The following is a 20,771-nucleotide window of genomic DNA, read 5'->3' on the forward strand; positions in this document are numbered from 1 at the left end:
CCGGTGCTGAGAGAGGTTGTGGGCATGGCCCGCTGGGGCTCTGCCCGACCCAGGGCTGAGAGATGCCACCTCCCAGCTCTGGGTCCCTGCAGGAAGTGTTGGCAAGCACAGGGCCAGTCCCCCAAAGGCCCAGGTGCAGGGAGCCCAGGCCAAGCAGCCTGTGGAAGAAGCCACTTGCCGTGCCACCCCGGGAACAGGACTGCAGGCCCCGGCCCTTCCCACCTCCTCCTCCTCCTCCTCCCCCCCCCGCACCTCCCCCCCCCGGACATGGCACAGGGCTCAGAGACACCTCAGACTCTTGCTACCCAAGGTGCAAAGGGCATCAGTTGCTCCTCCAAGCCCCCCGCCCAGCAGACCACGTTGTCCAGCCAGCCCCCGGGCCTCCCTGGGGTGCCCAGCACAAAAGTGCAGACACCCACCGGACCCTCAGTCTCAGCTTTCGGATGTTTTTGCCACTCTAAGGACCCGCAGGCCCGCTGGGCCTTCGGGCAGGACAGAGAGCCCCGGGATCCGCCTTGGAGAGCTGCGTGTACGTACGTCCCCATCAGGAGGCGGTCCCCACCTCCGCGGCTCTCCCCTTGGCTCTCCCCTTGGCTCTCCCCTTGCGGGGAGCGGCAGCAGCCTGCAGCCGCAGGGCCTCAGGGAAGACACCAGGCTGGGCCCCCGCGGCACAGCGGGGGCACGTCCCCCGCACTCGACTTAGGGACGGCTGCTGGAGACTGCTGCGGCCACCCTGCTGCCGGGTTTCTGGAGGGCTTCCTGGAAGCAGCGTCCACACCAAGCCCTTGGAAGGCCCAGGCGACGGAGGAGCCGGTCAGGCAGGGGCCGAGGACGGTGAGAGGCCGGGCGGGAAGGAGCATGTCAGGCAGGGGCAGAGGACGGTGACAGGCCGGGCGGGGAGGAGCCGGTCAGGCGGGGGCCCAGGACAGTGACGGGCCTGGCCGGGGAGGAGTGCGTCAGGCAGGGGCAGAGGAGACGGGCTGGGTAAGGGTTAGGGTTACAGTTAGGGCACAATTCACAATCGCAAAGACGTGGAAGCGACCCGAGTGCCCATCCATCCAGGAGTGCATGAATAAAATGTGGCGCGTGGACACCACGGAGTGCCATTCGGCTGTGAGGAGCAGCGGTGAGAGGGCACCTCTCGTGTTCTCCTGGCCAGAGCTGGAACCCGTTCCAGTAAGCCAAGTATCCCAAGAATGGACACACGAGCACCACGTGAGCGCGCTCACCAGCAAATTGGAACGAACGGATGGACACCTAAGTGGACGGAGAGGAATCACCTTCATCGGGTGGGTGTCGGGCGGGTGGGGGGAGGGGAGGGGCATCCACATCCATTAGGCATGGGGTGGGTGCGCACCGACTGGGGGATGGGCGCACTTGAAGCTCTGACCCCAGGGGGGAGGCTTGGAGAGGGCAACGTACCCGACCTTAACACTGGTACCCCCACAATACGCTGGAACAACATGAGAGGTATATGAATGAGAACACAGGGGGGAGGGGGGCACGGGCAATACATGTCACCTGAATACTTGTACTCCCATCATCTGCTTGAAAAGAGAGAGGAAAGAAAATGCAATAATAGAGGTAAGAGACACTTTTTAAAAATAATGAATCCGAAGAGAAAAGTAAAAGGAGGCCTGTGGAGCAGGTCTGGGTGTGACTCCGGATCCCCCAACATCAGGTGCCACCACCAAAGATTCCTGCGTGGAGCCCATAGAACCCCCAAAAGCAACGGGACGAGTTCTGGTCACATACTCCCTCAAAATGACATCCTGGCCTTCTTCTGGAACTCCCTCCCCTCTCAGACTCTCAAGGTTTCCTCCAGCGTGTCGGTTCCCACAGAGCAGACCTTTGGTCTGAGACCTGACAGTCCAGATGCCACGCATGCTGCCGCGTGGCGGCGGTGTCTCGGCTTGGGACAAGAGGAGGCCCCACGGTGCGGGCTGGGGCGCCAGGCACCGCGGCGGGCGCTGAGGGTTGGGGTCACCCCCACACCGGGCCGCCGCCGCGCTCCCAGAAAGGGGACAGAACAAGAGGCAAAAAAAAAAAAAAAAAAAAAGAAGCAGCCTGAGGCACCCGGTATTCCCAGGCGGTCTCCCATCCAAGTCCTAACCGGGCCCCACCCTGCTTAGCTTCCGAGACCAGACGAGATCGGGGGCGTTCAGGGTGGTGTGGCCCTAGACGGCGGCGGAGGCCGCCCCTGCCCCACTCAAGAAGCCGAGCCTCTCTGCGCTTTCCCCCCGCCGCCGCCGCCGCCGCCGCCGCCGCCGCCGCCGCCGCCGCCGCCGCCTCCCGCCCCAGGCCCCGCGCCGGGCCGGGCCTGTTGAGTTCGCCGGCCGGGTCCCGCGGGCTCCCAGGGACGGGGGTGATGGGCGGGGCGGGGCGGGGGGCTGTCTCTCTATACACACACACACACACACTCACACTCACTCACACAAGATGCGCCTCCACGGCTGGACTCGCCAAGGTGGAGCCCTCCCAGCCCCCCTCGTCTCCTCGCCCGGCCTCCTTCACCTACCCGCTGCCCACCCCCGGCGCGTCGCCGCCGCTGACGCTGACTGCGCACGCGCGCTCGCGCGGGGCGCTCGCCCTTTGACCCCAGCCAGGGGCCGCCCTCCCCCACAACCCCTTTCAGCTGCGCCCCCCCTCGCCCTGTGGGTGGGCTGCCGCCTATTCCCCCGGGCCAGGGCTGGGGCACAGCCAGTGTATGGGGCGTCTCTCTCTGGGGATGTGTCCCATGGGTGGGGTGGGGTGGCGTGGTTTGTGGGGCGCTGAAGAAATCAGTCCCCTCCATCTCCTACCTCTGGAAAACGCCCAAGCCCGTGGAGAACTGCCGGCACCGCTTCGTGGGGGCCGGGACCCTCCTCTGTGTCCTCCTGTGGCCCAGTCCAAGGGGCCTGGGCCTGGCCGGGGCTGCATTGGACCCCAACCACCCTGGCGTGTGGACTCGCTAAAAATCGGCCATTAGATATTGGATTCCAGCTTCCTTGAGGTCATTTCACTAATGAGTGCACCGGAAAGAGTTTCCTAATCCATCTGTGAGGGTGGCAACTGAAAGAGAATTTTAAAGCTGACAGAATAGGCGAGGGAAGGCATAGGAGATTTCCACACCCAGCAAGGAAGCCTTTCCCGAAATGGAAGAAAGAAACGAGCAAACAGAGACACCGGTAGCCCGCCCGGAAAAGAGTCTGCCCCCGAGAGAAAGTACCCTGACCAGGTTCACCCATGGGTGGGTGGGTGGCGAGCTAGCGAGGTTCAGAAGAGCGAGGACCGCAGTCTGTGCGGAAGACACCTGCGCTCGGGTGTGTGTGGCGGCCCGATTCGCAAGCAGCTCTAGATGTTAAACCAAGGAGAAGCCAGGGAGTTCCCAACGCCCCAGGTGTCCTCAGCCCACGACTGGCTGCTGTGGGAATGCGAAGCCCGGCTCCTTGTCTCAGAGCGGGGTTCCCAGGAGGATCAGGCTGAAGCTGGGACTTGGCCTCAAAGTGTCCCCTCGCATGGCCACCCCCTTCCCCTTCCTGCTCCTCTACTCCTGGTGCCCCTCCATCCAGGGGCCAGACCTTAGAGAGTCACCGCAAGAGAATCCTGGTCCCCAAGGAGCCTTCTGGGGGACCGGTGCTGAGAGAGGTTGTGGGCATGGCCCGCTGGGGCTCTGCCCGACCCAGGGCTGAGAGATGCCACCTCCCAGCTCTGGGTCCCTGCAGGAAGTGTTGGCAAGCACAGGGCCAGTCCCCCAAAGGCCCAGGTGCAGGGAGCCCAGGCCAAGCAGCCTGTGGAAGAAGCCACTTGCCGTGCCACCCCGGGAACAGGACTGCAGGCCCCGGCCCTTCCCACCTCCTCCTCCTCCTCCTCCCCCCCCCGCACCTCCCCCCCCCGGACATGGCACAGGGCTCAGAGACACCTCAGACTCTTGCTACCCAAGGTGCAAAGGGCATCAGTTGCTCCTCCAAGCCCCCCGCCCAGCAGACCACGTTGTCCAGCCAGCCCCCGGGCCTCCCTGGGGTGCCCAGCACAAAAGTGCAGACACCCACCGGACCCTCAGTCTCAGCTTTCGGATGTTTTTGCCACTCTAAGGACCCGCAGGCCCGCTGGGCCTTCGGGCAGGACAGAGAGCCCCGGGATCCGCCTTGGAGAGCTGCGTGTACGTACGTCCCCATCAGGAGGCGGTCCCCACCTCCGCGGCTCTCCCCTTGGCTCTCCCCTTGCGGGGAGCGGCAGCAGCCTGCAGCCGCAGGGCCTCAGGGAAGACACCAGGCTGGGCCCCCGCGGCACAGCGGGGGCACGTCCCCCGCACTCGACTTAGGGACGGCTGCTGGAGACTGCTGCGGCCACCCTGCTGCCGGGTTTCTGGAGGGCTTCCTGGAAGCAGCGTCCACACCAAGCCCTTGGAAGGCCCAGGCGACGGAGGAGCCGGTCAGGCAGGGGCCGAGGACGGTGAGAGGCCGGGCGGGAAGGAGCATGTCAGGCAGGGGCAGAGGACGGTGACAGGCCGGGCGGGGAGGAGCCGGTCAGGCGGGGGCCCAGGACAGTGACGGGCCTGGCCGGGGAGGAGTGCGTCAGGCAGGGGCAGAGGAGACGGGCTGGGTAAGGGTTAGGGTTACAGTTAGGGCACAATTCACAATCGCAAAGACGTGGAAGCGACCCGAGTGCCCATCCATCCAGGAGTGCATGAATAAAATGTGGCGCGTGGACACCACGGAGTGCCATTCGGCTGTGAGGAGCAGCGGTGAGAGGGCACCTCTCGTGTTCTCCTGGCCAGAGCTGGAACCCGTTCCAGTAAGCCAAGTATCCCAAGAATGGACACACGAGCACCACGTGAGCGCGCTCACCAGCAAATTGGAACGAACGGATGGACACCTAAGTGGACGGAGAGGAATCACCTTCATCGGGTGGGTGTCGGGCGGGTGGGGGGAGGGGAGGGGCATCCACATCCATTAGGCATGGGGTGGGTGCGCACCGACTGGGGGATGGGCGCACTTGAAGCTCTGACCCCAGGGGGGAGGCTTGGAGAGGGCAACGTACCCGACCTTAACACTGGTACCCCCACAATACGCTGGAACAACATGAGAGGTATATGAATGAGAACACAGGGGGGAGGGGGGCACGGGCAATACATGTCACCTGAATACTTGTACTCCCATCATCTGCTTGAAAAGAGAGAGGAAAGAAAATGCAATAATAGAGGTAAGAGACACTTTTTAAAAATAATGAATCCGAAGAGAAAAGTAAAAGGAGGCCTGTGGAGCAGGTCTGGGTGTGACTCCGGATCCCCCAACATCAGGTGCCACCACCAAAGATTCCTGCGTGGAGCCCATAGAACCCCCAAAAGCAACGGGACGAGTTCTGGTCACATACTCCCTCAAAATGACATCCTGGCCTTCTTCTGGAACTCCCTCCCCTCTCAGACTCTCAAGGTTTCCTCCAGCGTGTCGGTTCCCACAGAGCAGACCTTTGGTCTGAGACCTGACAGTCCAGATGCCACGCATGCTGCCGCGTGGCGGCGGTGTCTCGGCTTGGGACAAGAGGAGGCCCCACGGTGCGGGCTGGGGCGCCAGGCACCGCGGCGGGCGCTGAGGGTTGGGGTCACCCCCACACCGGGCCGCCGCCGCGCTCCCAGAAAGGGGACAGAACAAGAGGCAAAAAAAAAAAAAAAAAAAAAAGAAGCAGCCTGAGGCACCCGGTATTCCCAGGCGGTCTCCCATCCAAGTCCTAACCGGGCCCCACCCTGCTTAGCTTCCGAGACCAGACGAGATCGGGGGCGTTCAGGGTGGTGTGGCCCTAGACGGCGGCGGAGGCCGCCCCTGCCCCACTCAAGAAGCCGAGCCTCTCTGCGCTTTCCCCCCGCCGCCGCCGCCGCCGCCGCCGCCGCCGCCGCCGCCGCCGCCTCCCGCCCCAGGCCCCGCGCCGGGCCGGGCCTGTTGAGTTCGCCGGCCGGGTCCCGCGGGCTCCCAGGGACGGGGGTGATGGGCGGGGCGGGGCGGGGGGCTGTCTCTCTATACACACACACACACACACTCACACTCACTCACACAAGATGCGCCTCCACGGCTGGACTCGCCAAGGTGGAGCCCTCCCAGCCCCCCTCGTCTCCTCGCCCGGCCTCCTTCACCTACCCGCTGCCCACCCCCGGCGCGTCGCCGCCGCTGACGCTGACTGCGCACGCGCGCTCGCGCGGGGCGCTCGCCCTTTGACCCCAGCCAGGGGCCGCCCTCCCCCACAACCCCTTTCAGCTGCGCCCCCCCTCGCCCTGTGGGTGGGCTGCCGCCTATTCCCCCGGGCCAGGGCTGGGGCACAGCCAGTGTATGGGGCGTCTCTCTCTGGGGATGTGTCCCATGGGTGGGGTGGGGTGGCGTGGTTTGTGGGGCGCTGAAGAAATCAGTCCCCTCCATCTCCTACCTCTGGAAAACGCCCAAGCCCGTGGAGAACTGCCGGCACCGCTTCGTGGGGGCCGGGACCCTCCTCTGTGTCCTCCTGTGGCCCAGTCCAAGGGGCCTGGGCCTGGCCGGGGCTGCATTGGACCCCAACCACCCTGGCGTGTGGACTCGCTAAAAATCGGCCATTAGATATTGGATTCCAGCTTCCTTGAGGTCATTTCACTAATGAGTGCACCGGAAAGAGTTTCCTAATCCATCTGTGAGGGTGGCAACTGAAAGAGAATTTTAAAGCTGACAGAATAGGCGAGGGAAGGCATAGGAGATTTCCACACCCAGCAAGGAAGCCTTTCCCGAAATGGAAGAAAGAAACGAGCAAACAGAGACACCGGTAGCCCGCCCGGAAAAGAGTCTGCCCCCGAGAGAAAGTACCCTGACCAGGTTCACCCATGGGTGGGTGGGTGGCGAGCTAGCGAGGTTCAGAAGAGCGAGGACCGCAGTCTGTGCGGAAGACACCTGCGCTCGGGTGTGTGTGGCGGCCCGATTCGCAAGCAGCTCTAGATGTTAAACCAAGGAGAAGCCAGGGAGTTCCCAACGCCCCAGGTGTCCTCAGCCCACGACTGGCTGCTGTGGGAATGCGAAGCCCGGCTCCTTGTCTCAGAGCGGGGTTCCCAGGAGGATCAGGCTGAAGCTGGGACTTGGCCTCAAAGTGTCCCCTCGCATGGCCACCCCCTTCCCCTTCCTGCTCCTCTACTCCTGGTGCCCCTCCATCCAGGGGCCAGACCTTAGAGAGTCACCGCAAGAGAATCCTGGTCCCCAAGGAGCCTTCTGGGGGACCGGTGCTGAGAGAGGTTGTGGGCATGGCCCCCTGGGGCTCTGCCCGACCCAGGGCTGAGAGATGCCACCTCCCAGCTCTGGGTCCCTGCAGGAAGTGTTGGCAAGCACAGGGCCAGTCCCCCAAAGGCCCAGGTGCAGGGAGCCCAGGCCAAGCAGCCTGTGGAAGAAGCCACTTGCCGTGCCACCCCGGGAACAGGACTGCAGGCCCCGGCCCTTCCCACCTCCTCCTCCTCCTCCTCCCCCCCCCGCACCTCCCCCCCCCGGACATGGCACAGGGCTCAGAGACACCTCAGACTCTTGCTACCCAAGGTGCAAAGGGCATCAGTTGCTCCTCCAAGCCCCCCGCCCAGCAGACCACGTTGTCCAGCCAGCCCCCGGGCCTCCCTGGGGTGCCCAGCACAAAAGTGCAGACACCCACCGGACCCTCAGTCTCAGCTTTCGGATGTTTTTGCCACTCTAAGGACCCGCAGGCCCGCTGGGCCTTCGGGCAGGACAGAGAGCCCCGGGATCCGCCTTGGAGAGCTGCGTGTACGTACGTCCCCATCAGGAGGCGGTCCCCACCTCCGCGGCTCTCCCCTTGGCTCTCCCCTTGCGGGGAGCGGCAGCAGCCTGCAGCCGCAGGGCCTCAGGGAAGACACCAGGCTGGGCCCCCGCGGCACAGCGGGGGCACGTCCCCCGCACTCGACTTAGGGACGGCTGCTGGAGACTGCTGCGGCCACCCTGCTGCCGGGTTTCTGGAGGGCTTCCTGGAAGCAGCGTCCACACCAAGCCCTTGGAAGGCCCAGGCGACGGAGGAGCCGGTCAGGCAGGGGCCGAGGACGGTGAGAGGCCGGGCGGGAAGGAGCATGTCAGGCAGGGGCAGAGGACGGTGACAGGCCGGGCGGGGAGGAGCCGGTCAGGCGGGGGCCCAGGACAGTGACGGGCCTGGCCGGGGAGGAGTGCGTCAGGCAGGGGCAGAGGAGACGGGCTGGGTAAGGGTTAGGGTTACAGTTAGGGCACAATTCACAATCGCAAAGACGTGGAAGCGACCCGAGTGCCCATCCATCCAGGAGTGCATGAATAAAATGTGGCGCGTGGACACCACGGAGTGCCATTCGGCTGTGAGGAGCAGCGGTGAGAGGGCACCTCTCGTGTTCTCCTGGCCAGAGCTGGAACCCGTTCCAGTAAGCCAAGTATCCCAAGAATGGACACACGAGCACCACGTGAGCGCGCTCACCAGCAAATTGGAACGAACGGATGGACACCTAAGTGGACGGAGAGGAATCACCTTCATCGGGTGGGTGTCGGGCGGGTGGGGGGAGGGGAGGGGCATCCACATCCATTAGGCATGGGGTGGGTGCGCACCGACTGGGGGATGGGCGCACTTGAAGCTCTGACCCCAGGGGGGAGGCTTGGAGAGGGCAACGTACCCGACCTTAACACTGGTACCCCCACAATACGCTGGAACAACATGAGAGGTATATGAATGAGAACACAGGGGGGAGGGGGGCACGGGCAATACATGTCACCTGAATACTTGTACTCCCATCATCTGCTTGAAAAGAGAGAGGAAAGAAAATGCAATAATAGAGGTAAGAGACACTTTTTAAAAATAATGAATCCGAAGAGAAAAGTAAAAGGAGGCCTGTGGAGCAGGTCTGGGTGTGACTCCGGATCCCCCAACATCAGGTGCCACCACCAAAGATTCCTGCGTGGAGCCCATAGAACCCCCAAAAGCAACGGGACGAGTTCTGGTCACATACTCCCTCAAAATGACATCCTGGCCTTCTTCTGGAACTCCCTCCCCTCTCAGACTCTCAAGGTTTCCTCCAGCGTGTCGGTTCCCACAGAGCAGACCTTTGGTCTGAGACCTGACAGTCCAGATGCCACGCATGCTGCCGCGTGGCGGCGGTGTCTCGGCTTGGGACAAGAGGAGGCCCCACGGTGCGGGCTGGGGCGCCAGGCACCGCGGCGGGCGCTGAGGGTTGGGGTCACCCCCACACCGGGCCGCCGCCGCGCTCCCAGAAAGGGGACAGAACAAGAGGCAAAAAAAAAAAAAAAAAAAAAAGAAGCAGCCTGAGGCACCCGGTATTCCCAGGCGGTCTCCCATCCAAGTCCTAACCGGGCCCCACCCTGCTTAGCTTCCGAGACCAGACGAGATCGGGGGCGTTCAGGGTGGTGTGGCCCTAGACAGCGGCGGAGGCCGCCCCTGCCCCACTCAAGAAGCCGAGCCTCTCTGCGCTTTCCCCCCGCCGCCGCCGCCGCCGCCGCCGCCGCCGCCTCCCGCCCCAGGCCCCGCGCCGGGCCGGGCCTGTTGAGTTCGCCGGCCGGGTCCCGCGGGCTCCCAGGGACGGGGGTGATGGGCGGGGCGGGGCGGGGGGCTGTCTCTCTATACACACACACACACACACTCACACTCACTCACACAAGATGCGCCTCCACGGCTGGACTCGCCAAGGTGGAGCCCTCCCAGCCCCCCTCGTCTCCTCGCCCGGCCTCCTTCACCTACCCGCTGCCCACCCCCGGCGCGTCGCCGCCGCTGACGCTGACTGCGCACGCGCGCTCGCGCGGGGCGCTCGCCCTTTGACCCCAGCCAGGGGCCGCCCTCCCCCACAACCCCTTTCAGCTGCGCCCCCCCTCGCCCTGTGGGTGGGCTGCCGCCTATTCCCCCGGGCCAGGGCTGGGGCACAGCCAGTGTATGGGGCGTCTCTCTCTGGGGATGTGTCCCATGGGTGGGGTGGGGTGGCGTGGTTTGTGGGGCGCTGAAGAAATCAGTCCCCTCCATCTCCTACCTCTGGAAAACGCCCAAGCCCGTGGAGAACTGCCGGCACCGCTTCGTGGGGGCCGGGACCCTCCTCTGTGTCCTCCTGTGGCCCAGTCCAAGGGGCCTGGGCCTGGCCGGGGCTGCATTGGACCCCAACCACCCTGGCGTGTGGACTCGCTAAAAATCGGCCATTAGATATTGGATTCCAGCTTCCTTGAGGTCATTTCACTAATGAGTGCACCGGAAAGAGTTTCCTAATCCATCTGTGAGGGTGGCAACTGAAAGAGAATTTTAAAGCTGACAGAATAGGCGAGGGAAGGCATAGGAGATTTCCACACCCAGCAAGGAAGCCTTTCCCGAAATGGAAGAAAGAAACGAGCAAACAGAGACACCGGTAGCCCGCCCGGAAAAGAGTCTGCCCCCGAGAGAAAGTACCCTGACCAGGTTCACCCATGGGTGGGTGGGTGGCGAGCTAGCGAGGTTCAGAAGAGCGAGGACCGCAGTCTGTGCGGAAGACACCTGCGCTCGGGTGTGTGTGGCGGCCCGATTCGCAAGCAGCTCTAGATGTTAAACCAAGGAGAAGCCAGGGAGTTCCCAACGCCCCAGGTGTCCTCAGCCCACGACTGGCTGCTGTGGGAATGCGAAGCCCGGCTCCTTGTCTCAGAGCGGGGTTCCCAGGAGGATCAGGCTGAAGCTGGGACTTGGCCTCAAAGTGTCCCCTCGCATGGCCACCCCCTTCCCCTTCCTGCTCCTCTACTCCTGGTGCCCCTCCATCCAGGGGCCAGACCTTAGAGAGTCACCGCAAGAGAATCCTGGTCCCCAAGGAGCCTTCTGGGGGACCGGTGCTGAGAGAGGTTGTGGGCATGGCCCGCTGGGGCTCTGCCCGACCCAGGGCTGAGAGATGCCACCTCCCAGCTCTGGGTCCCTGCAGGAAGTGTTGGCAAGCACAGGGCCAGTCCCCCAAAGGCCCAGGTGCAGGGAGCCCAGGCCAAGCAGCCTGTGGAAGAAGCCACTTGCCGTGCCACCCCGGGAACAGGACTGCAGGCCCCGGCCCTTCCCACCTCCTCCTCCTCCTCCTCCCCCCCCCGCACCTCCCCCCCCCGGACATGGCACAGGGCTCAGAGACACCTCAGACTCTTGCTACCCAAGGTGCAAAGGGCATCAGTTGCTCCTCCAAGCCCCCCGCCCAGCAGACCACGTTGTCCAGCCAGCCCCCGGGCCTCCCTGGGGTGCCCAGCACAAAAGTGCAGACACCCACCGGACCCTCAGTCTCAGCTTTCGGATGTTTTTGCCACTCTAAGGACCCGCAGGCCCGCTGGGCCTTCGGGCAGGACAGAGAGCCCCGGGATCCGCCTTGGAGAGCTGCGTGTACGTACGTCCCCATCAGGAGGCGGTCCCCACCTCCGCGGCTCTCCCCTTGGCTCTCCCCTTGCGGGGAGCGGCAGCAGCCTGCAGCCGCAGGGCCTCAGGGAAGACACCAGGCTGGGCCCCCGCGGCACAGCGGGGGCACGTCCCCCGCACTCGACTTAGGGACGGCTGCTGGAGACTGCTGCGGCCACCCTGCTGCCGGGTTTCTGGAGGGCTTCCTGGAAGCAGCGTCCACACCAAGCCCTTGGAAGGCCCAGGCGACGGAGGAGCCGGTCAGGCAGGGGCCGAGGACGGTGAGAGGCCGGGCGGGAAGGAGCATGTCAGGCAGGGGCAGAGGACGGTGACAGGCCGGGCGGGGAGGAGCCGGTCAGGCGGGGGCCCAGGACAGTGACGGGCCTGGCCGGGGAGGAGTGCGTCAGGCAGGGGCAGAGGAGACGGGCTGGGTAAGGGTTAGGGTTACAGTTAGGGCACAATTCACAATCGCAAAGACGTGGAAGCGACCCGAGTGCCCATCCATCCAGGAGTGCATGAATAAAATGTGGCGCGTGGACACCACGGAGTGCCATTCGGCTGTGAGGAGCAGCGGTGAGAGGGCACCTCTCGTGTTCTCCTGGCCAGAGCTGGAACCCGTTCCAGTAAGCCAAGTATCCCAAGAATGGACACACGAGCACCACGTGAGCGCGCTCACCAGCAAATTGGAACGAACGGATGGACACCTAAGTGGACGGAGAGGAATCACCTTCATCGGGTGGGTGTCGGGCGGGTGGGGGGAGGGGAGGGGCATCCACATCCATTAGGCATGGGGTGGGTGCGCACCGACTGGGGGATGGGCGCACTTGAAGCTCTGACCCCAGGGGGGAGGCTTGGAGAGGGCAACGTACCCGACCTTAACACTGGTACCCCCACAATACGCTGGAACAACATGAGAGGTATATGAATGAGAACACAGGGGGGAGGGGGGCACGGGCAATACATGTCACCTGAATACTTGTACTCCCATCATCTGCTTGAAAAGAGAGAGGAAAGAAAATGCAATAATAGAGGTAAGAGACACTTTTTAAAAATAATGAATCCGAAGAGAAAAGTAAAAGGAGGCCTGTGGAGCAGGTCTGGGTGTGACTCCGGATCCCCCAACATCAGGTGCCACCACCAAAGATTCCTGCGTGGAGCCCATAGAACCCCCAAAAGCAACGGGACGAGTTCTGGTCACATACTCCCTCAAAATGACATCCTGGCCTTCTTCTGGAACTCCCTCCCCTCTCAGACTCTCAAGGTTTCCTCCAGCGTGTCGGTTCCCACAGAGCAGACCTTTGGTCTGAGACCTGACAGTCCAGATGCCACGCATGCTGCCGCGTGGCGGCGGTGTCTCGGCTTGGGACAAGAGGAGGCCCCACGGTGCGGGCTGGGGCGCCAGGCACCGCGGCGGGCGCTGAGGGTTGGGGTCACCCCCACACCGGGCCGCCGCCGCGCTCCCAGAAAGGGGACAGAACAAGAGGCAAAAAAAAAAAAAAAAAAAAAAGAAGCAGCCTGAGGCACCCGGTATTCCCAGGCGGTCTCCCATCCAAGTCCTAACCGGGCCCCACCCTGCTTAGCTTCCGAGACCAGACGAGATCGGGGGCGTTCAGGGTGGTGTGGCCCTAGACGGCGGCGGAGGCCGCCCCTGCCCCACTCAAGAAGCCGAGCCTCTCTGCGCTTTCCCCCCGCCGCCGCCGCCGCCGCCGCCGCCGCCGCCTCCCGCCCCAGGCCCCGCGCCGGGCCGGGCCTGTTGAGTTCGCCGGCCGGGTCCCGCGGGCTCCCAGGGACGGGGGTGATGGGCGGGGCGGGGCGGGGGGCTGTCTCTCTATACACACACACACACACACTCACACTCACTCACACAAGATGCGCCTCCACGGCTGGACTCGCCAAGGTGGAGCCCTCCCAGCCCCCCTCGTCTCCTCGCCCGGCCTCCTTCACCTACCCGCTGCCCACCCCCGGCGCGTCGCCGCCGCTGACGCTGACTGCGCACGCGCGCTCGCGCGGGGCGCTCGCCCTTTGACCCCAGCCAGGGGCCGCCCTCCCCCACAACCCCTTTCAGCTGCGCCCCCCCTCGCCCTGTGGGTGGGCTGCCGCCTATTCCCCCGGGCCAGGGCTGGGGCACAGCCAGTGTATGGGGCGTCTCTCTCTGGGGATGTGTCCCATGGGTGGGGTGGGGTGGCGTGGTTTGTGGGGCGCTGAAGAAATCAGTCCCCTCCATCTCCTACCTCTGGAAAACGCCCAAGCCCGTGGAGAACTGCCGGCACCGCTTCGTGGGGGCCGGGACCCTCCTCTGTGTCCTCCTGTGGCCCAGTCCAAGGGGCCTGGGCCTGGCCGGGGCTGCATTGGACCCCAACCACCCTGGCGTGTGGACTCGCTAAAAATCGGCCATTAGATATTGGATTCCAGCTTCCTTGAGGTCATTTCACTAATGAGTGCACCGGAAAGAGTTTCCTAATCCATCTGTGAGGGTGGCAACTGAAAGAGAATTTTAAAGCTGACAGAATAGGCGAGGGAAGGCATAGGAGATTTCCACACCCAGCAAGGAAGCCTTTCCCGAAATGGAAGAAAGAAACGAGCAAACAGAGACACCGGTAGCCCGCCCGGAAAAGAGTCTGCCCCCGAGAGAAAGTACCCTGACCAGGTTCACCCATGGGTGGGTGGGTGGCGAGCTAGCGAGGTTCAGAAGAGCGAGGACCGCAGTCTGTGCGGAAGACACCTGCGCTCGGGTGTGTGTGGCGGCCCGATTCGCAAGCAGCTCTAGATGTTAAACCAAGGAGAAGCCAGGGAGTTCCCAACGCCCCAGGTGTCCTCAGCCCACGACTGGCTGCTGTGGGAATGCGAAGCCCGGCTCCTTGTCTCAGAGCGGGGTTCCCAGGAGGATCAGGCTGAAGCTGGGACTTGGCCTCAAAGTGTCCCCTCGCATGGCCACCCCCTTCCCCTTCCTGCTCCTCTACTCCTGGTGCCCCTCCATCCAGGGGCCAGACCTTAGAGAGTCACCGCAAGAGAATCCTGGTCCCCAAGGAGCCTTCTGGGGGACCGGTGCTGAGAGAGGTTGTGGGCATGGCCCGCTGGGGCTCTGCCCGACCCAGGGCTGAGAGATGCCACCTCCCAGCTCTGGGTCCCTGCAGGAAGTGTTGGCAAGCACAGGGCCAGTCCCCCAAAGGCCCAGGTGCAGGGAGCCCAGGCCAAGCAGCCTGTGGAAGAAGCCACTTGCCGTGCCACCCCGGGAACAGGACTGCAGGCCCCGGCCCTTCCCACCTCCTCCTCCTCCTCCTCCCCCCCCCGCACCTCCCCCCCCCGGACATGGCACAGGGCTCAGAGACACCTCAGACTCTTGCTACCCAAGGTGCAAAGGGCATCAGTTGCTCCTCCAAGCCCCCCGCCCAGCAGACCACGTTGTCCAGCCAGCCCCCGGGCCTCCCTGGGGTGCCCAGCACAAAAGTGCAGACACCCACCGGACCCTCAGTCTCAGCTTTCGGATGTTTTTGCCACTCTAAGGACCCGCAGGCCCGCTGGGCCTTCGGGCAGGACAGAGAGCCCCGGGATCCGCCTTGGAGAGCTGCGTGTACGTACGTCCCCATCAGGAGGCGGTCCCCACCTCCGCGGCTCTCCCCTTGGCTCTCCCCTTGCGGGGAGCGGCAGCAGCCTGCAGCCGCAGGGCCTCAGGGAAGACACCAGGCTGGGCCCCCGCGGCACAGCGGGGGCACGTCCCCCGCACTCGACTTAGGGACGGCTGCTGGAGACTGCTGCGGCCACCCTGCTGCCGGGTTTCTGGAGGGCTTCCTGGAAGCAGCGTCCACACCAAGCCCTTGGAAGGCCCAGGCGACGGAGGAGCCGGTCAGGCAGGGGCCGAGGACGGTGAGAGGCCGGGCGGGAAGGAGCATGTCAGGCAGGGGCAGAGGACGGTGACAGGCCGGGCGGGGAGGAGCCGGTCAGGCGGGGGCCCAGGACAGTGACGGGCCTGGCCGGGGAGGAGTGCGTCAGGCAGGGGCAGAGGAGACGGGCTGGGTAAGGGTTAGGGTTACAGTTAGGGCACAATTCACAATCGCAAAGACGTGGAAGCGACCCGAGTGCCCATCCATCCAGGAGTGCATGAATAAAATGTGGCGCGTGGACACCACGGAGTGCCATTCGGCTGTGAGGAGCAGCGGTGAGAGGGCACCTCTCGTGTTCTCCTGGCCAGAGCTGGAACCCGTTCCAGTAAGCCAAGTATCCCAAGAATGGACACACGAGCACCACGTGAGCGCGCTCACCAGCAAATTGGAACGAACGGATGGACACCTAAGTGGACGGAGAGGAATCACCTTCATCGGGTGGGTGTCGGGCGGGTGGGGGGAGGGGAGGGGCATCCACATCCATTAGGCATGGGGTGGGTGCGCACCGACTGGGGGATGGGCGCACTTGAAGCTCTGACCCCAGGGGGGAGGCTTGGAGAGGGCAACGTACCCGACCTTAACACTGGTACCCCCACAATACGCTGGAACAACATGAGAGGTATATGAATGAGAACACAGGGGGGAGGGGGGCACGGGCAATACATGTCACCTGAATACTTGTACTCCCATCATCTGCTTGAAAAGAGAGAGGAAAGAAAATGCAATAATAGAGGTAAGAGACACTTTTTAAAAATAATGAATCCGAAGAGAAAAGTAAAAGGAGGCCTGTGGAGCAGGTCTGGGTGTGACTCCGGATCCCCCAACATCAGGTGCCACCACCAAAGATTCCTGCGTGGAGCCCATAGAACCCCCAAAAGCAACGGGACGAGTTCTGGTCACATACTCCCTCAAAATGACATCCTGGCCTTCTTCTGGAACTCCCTCCCCTCTCAGACTCTCAAGGTTTCCTCCAGCGTGTCGGTTCCCACAGAGCAGACCTTTGGTCTGAGACCTGACAGTCCAGATGCCACGCATGCTGCCGCGTGGCGGCGGTGTCTCGGCTTGGGACAAGAGGAGGCCCCACGGTGCGGGCTGGGGCGCCAGGCACCGCGGCGGGCGCTGAGGGTTGGGGTCACCCCCACACCGGGCCGCCGCCGCGCTCCCAGAAAGGGGACAGAACAAGAGGCAAAAAAAAAAAAAAAAAAAAAAGAAGCAGCCTGAGGCACCCGGTATTCCCAGGCGGTCTCCCATCCAAGTCCTAACCGGGCCCCACCCTGCTTAGCTTCCGAGACCAGACGAGATCGGGGGCGTTCAGGGTGGTGTGGCCCTAGACGGCGGCGGAGGCCGCCCCTGCCCCACTCAAGAAGCCGAGCCTCTCTGCGCTTTCCCCCCGCCGCCGCCGCCGCCGCCGCCGCCGCCGCCTCCCGCCCCAGGCCCCGCGCCGGGCCGGGCCTGTTGAGTTCGCCGGCCGGGTCCCGCGGGCTCCCAGGGACGGGGGTGATGGGCGGGGCGGGGCGGGGGGCTGTCTCTCTATACACACACACACACACACTCACACTCACTCACACAAGATGCGCCTCCACGGCTGGACTCGCCAAGGTGGAGCCCTCCCAGCCCCCCTCGTCTCCTCGCCCGGCCTCCTTCACCTACCCGCTGCCCACCCCCGGCGCGTCGCCGCCGCTGACGCTGACTGCGCACGCGCGCTCGCGCGGGGCGCTCGCCCTTTGACCCCAGCCAGGGGCCGCCCTCCCCCACAACCCCTTTCAGCTGCGCCCCCCCTCGCCCTGTGGGTGGGCTGCCGCCTATTCCCCCAGGCCAGGGCTGGGGCACAGCCAGTGTATGGGGCGTCTCTCTCTGGGGATGTGTCCCATGGGTGGGGTGGGGTGGCGTGGTTTGTGGGGCGCTGAAGAAATCAGTCCCCTCCATCTCCTACCTCTGGAAAACGCCCAAGCCCGTGGAGAACTGCCGGCACCGCTTCGTGGGGGCCGGGACCCTCCTCTGTGTCCTCCTGTGGCCCAGTCCAAGGGGCCTGGGCCTGGCCGGGGCTGCATTGGACCCCAACCACCCTGGCGTGTGGACTCGCTAAAAATCGGCCATTAGATATTGGATTCCAGCTTCCTTGAGGTCATTTCACTAATGAGTGCACCGGAAAGAGTTTCCTAATCCATCTGTGAGGGTGGCAACTGAAAGAGAATTTTAAAGCTGACAGAATAGGCGAGGGAAGGCATAGGAGATTTCCACACCCAGCAAGGAAGCCTTTCCCGAAATGGAAGAAAGAAACGAGCAAACAGAGACACCGGTAGCCCGCCCGGAAAAGAGTCTGCCCCCGAGAGAAAGTACCCTGACCAGGTTCACCCATGGGTGGGTGGGTGGCGAGCTAGCGAGGTTCAGAAGAGCGAGGACCGCAGTCTGTGCGGAAGACACCTGCGCTCGGGTGTGTGTGGCGGCCCGATTCGCAAGCAGCTCTAGATGTTAAACCAAGGAGAAGCCAGGGAGTTCCCAACGCCCCAGGTGTCCTCAGCCCACGACTGGCTGCTGTGGGAATGCGAAGCCCGGCTCCTTGTCTCAGAGCGGGGTTCCCAGGAGGATCAGGCTGAAGCTGGGACTTGGCCTCAAAGTGTCCCCTCGCATGGCCACCCCCTTCCCCTTCCTGCTCCTCTACTCCTGGTGCCCCTCCATCCAGGGGCCAGACCTTAGAGAGTCACCGCAAGAGAATCCTGGTCCCCAAGGAGCCTTCTGGGGGACCGGTGCTGAGAGAGGTTGTGGGCATGGCCCGCTGGGGCTCTGCCCGACCCAGGGCTGAGAGATGCCACCTCCCAGCTCTGGGTCCCTGCAGGAAGTGTTGGCAAGCACAGGGCCAGTCCCCCAAAGGCCCAGGTGCAGGGAGCCCAGGCCAAGCAGCCTGTGGAAGAAGCCACTTGCCGTGCCACCCCGGGAACAGGACTGCAGGCCCCGGCCCTTCCCACCTCCTCCTCCTCCTCCTCCCCCCCCCGCACCTCCCCCCCCCGGACATGGCACAGGGCTCAGAGACACCTCAGACTCTTGCTACCCAAGGTGCAAAGGGCATCAGTTGCTCCTCCAAGCCCCCCGCCCAGCAGACCACGTTGTCCAGCCAGCCCCCGGGCCTCCCTGGGGTGCCCAGCACAAAAGTGCAGACACCCACCGGACCCTCAGTCTCAGCTTTCGGATGTTTTTGCCACTCTAAGGACCCGCAGGCCCGCTGGGCCTTCGGGCAGGACAGAGAGCCCCGGGATCCGCCTTGGAGAGCTGCGTGTACGTACGTCCCCATCAGGAGGCGGTCCCCACCTCCGCGGCTCTCCCCTTGGCTCTCCCCTTGCGGGGAGCGGCAGCAGCCTGCAGCCGCAGGGCCTCAGGGAAGACACCAGGCTGGGCCCCCGCGGCACAGCGGGGGCACGTCCCCCGCACTCGACTTAGGGACGGCTGCTGGAGACTGCTGCGGCCACCCTGCTGCCGGGTTTCTGGAGGGCTTCCTGGAAGCAGCGTCCACACCAAGCCCTTGGAAGGCCCAGGCGACGGAGGAGCCGGTCAGGCAGGGGCCGAGGACGGTGAGAGGCCGGGCGGGAAGGAGCATGTCAGGCAGGGGCAGAGGACGGTGACAGGCCGGGCGGGGAGGAGCCGGTCAGGCGGGGGCCCAGGACAGTGACGGGCCTGGCCGGGGAGGAGTGCGTCAGGCAGGGGCAGAGGAGACGGGCTGGGTAAGGGTTAGGGTTACAGTTAGGGCACAATTCACAATCGCAAAGACGTGGAAGCGACCCGAGTGCCCATCCATCCAGGAGTGCATGAATAAAATGTGGCGCGTGGACACCACGGAGTGCCATTCGGCTGTGAGGAGCAGCGGTGAGAGGGCGCCTCTCGTGTTCTCCTGGCCAGAGCTGGAACCCGTTCCAGTAAGCCAAGTATCCCAAGAATGGACACACGAGCACCACGTGAGCGCGCTCACCAGCAAATTGGAACGAACGGATGGACACCTAAGTGGACGGAGAGGAATCACCTTCATCGGGTGGGTGTCGGGCGGGTGGGGGGAGGGGAGGGGCATCCACATCCATTAGGCATGGGGTGGGTGCGCACCGACTGGGGGATGGGCGCACTTGAAGCTCTGACCCCAGGGGGGAGGCTTGGAGAGGGCAACGTACCCGACCTTAACACTGGTACCCCCACAATACGCTGGAACAACATGAGAGGTATATGAATGAGAACACAGGGGGGAGGGGGGCACGGGCAATACATGTCACCTGAATACTTGTACTCCCATCATCTGCTTGAAAAGAGAGAGGAAAGAAAATGCAATAATAGAGGTAAGAGACACTTTTTAAAAATAATGAATCCGAAGAGAAAAGTAAAAGGAGGCCTGTGGAGCAGGTCTGGGTGTGACTCCGGATCCCCCAACATCAGGTGCCACCACCAAAGATTCCTGCGTGGAGCCCATAGAACCCCCAAAAGCAACGGGACGAGTTCTGGTCACATACTCCCTCAAAATGACATCCTGGCCTTCTTCTGGAACTCCCTCCCCTCTCAGACTCTCAAGGTTTCCTCCAGCGTGTCGGTTCCCACAGAGCAGACCTTTGGTCTGAGACCTGACAGTCCAGATGCCACGCATGCTGCCGCGTGGCGGCGGTGTCTCGGCTTGGGACAAGAGGAGGCCCCACGGTGCGGGCTGGGGCGCCAGGCACCGCGGCGGGCGCTGAGGGTTGGGGTCACCCCCACACCGGGCCGCCGCCGCGCTCCCAGAAAGGGGACAGAACAAGAGGCAAAAAAAAAAAAAAAAAAAAAAAGAAGCAGCCTGAGGCACCCGGTATTCCCAGGCGGTCTCCCATCCAAGTCCTAACCGGGCCCCACCCTGCTTAGCTTCCGAGACCAGACGAGATCGGGGGCGTTCAGGGTGGTGTGGCCCTAGACAGCGGCGGAGGCCGCCCCTGCCCCACTCAAGAAGCCGAGCCTCTCTGCGCTTTCCCCCCGCCGCCGCCGCCGCCGCCGCCGCCGCCGCCTCCCGCCCCAGGCCCCGCGCCGGGCCGGGCCTGTTGAGTTCGCCGGCCGGGTCCCGCGGGCTCCCAGGGACGGGGGTGATGGGCGGGGCGGGGCGGGGGGCTGTCTCTCTATACACACACACACACACACTCACACTCACTCACACAAGATGCGCCTCCACGGCTGGACTCGCCAAGGTGGAGCCCTCCCAGCCCCCCTCGTCTCCTCGCCCGGCCTCCTTCACCTACCCGCTGCCCACCCCCGGCGCGTCGCCGCCGCTGACGCTGACTGCGCACGCGCGCTCGCGCGGGGCGCTCGCCCTTTGACCCCAGCCAGGGGCCGCCCTCCCCCACAACCCCTTTCAGCTGCGCCCCCCCTCGCCCTGTGGGTGGGCTGCCGCCTATTCCCCCGGGCCAGGGCTGGGGCACAGCCAGTGTATGGGGCGTCTCTCTCTGGGGATGTGTCCCATGGGTGGGGTGGGGTGGCGTGGTTTGTGGGGCGCTGAAGAAATCAGTCCCCTCCATCTCCTACCTCTGGAAAACGCCCAAGCCCGTGGAGAACTGCCGGCACCGC

The 20,771-nt window shown here is 64.1% G+C and overlaps 6 pseudogenes; all 6 read right to left on the reverse strand.

Moving 5' to 3' along the window:
- Positions 1 to 2,064: 2,064 nt before the first annotated feature.
- On the reverse strand, positions 2,065 to 2,183 carry LOC142865425 (uncharacterized; annotated as a pseudogene).
- A 3,482-nt stretch (positions 2,184 to 5,665) lies between these two features.
- On the reverse strand, positions 5,666 to 5,784 carry LOC142865426 (uncharacterized; annotated as a pseudogene).
- A 3,476-nt stretch (positions 5,785 to 9,260) lies between these two features.
- Positions 9,261 to 9,379, reverse strand: LOC142865427 (uncharacterized; annotated as a pseudogene).
- A 3,464-nt stretch (positions 9,380 to 12,843) lies between these two features.
- On the reverse strand, positions 12,844 to 12,962 carry LOC142865428 (uncharacterized; annotated as a pseudogene).
- A 3,464-nt stretch (positions 12,963 to 16,426) lies between these two features.
- On the reverse strand, positions 16,427 to 16,545 carry LOC142865429 (uncharacterized; annotated as a pseudogene).
- A 3,465-nt stretch (positions 16,546 to 20,010) lies between these two features.
- Positions 20,011 to 20,129, reverse strand: LOC142865430 (uncharacterized; annotated as a pseudogene).
- Between the last annotated feature and the right edge of the window lie 642 nt (positions 20,130 to 20,771).

This window comes from Microcebus murinus, chromosome 28 (genome assembly GCF_040939455.1).
Source record: "Microcebus murinus isolate Inina chromosome 28, M.murinus_Inina_mat1.0, whole genome shotgun sequence".
Lineage (NCBI taxonomy): Eukaryota > Metazoa > Chordata > Mammalia > Primates > Cheirogaleidae > Microcebus > Microcebus murinus.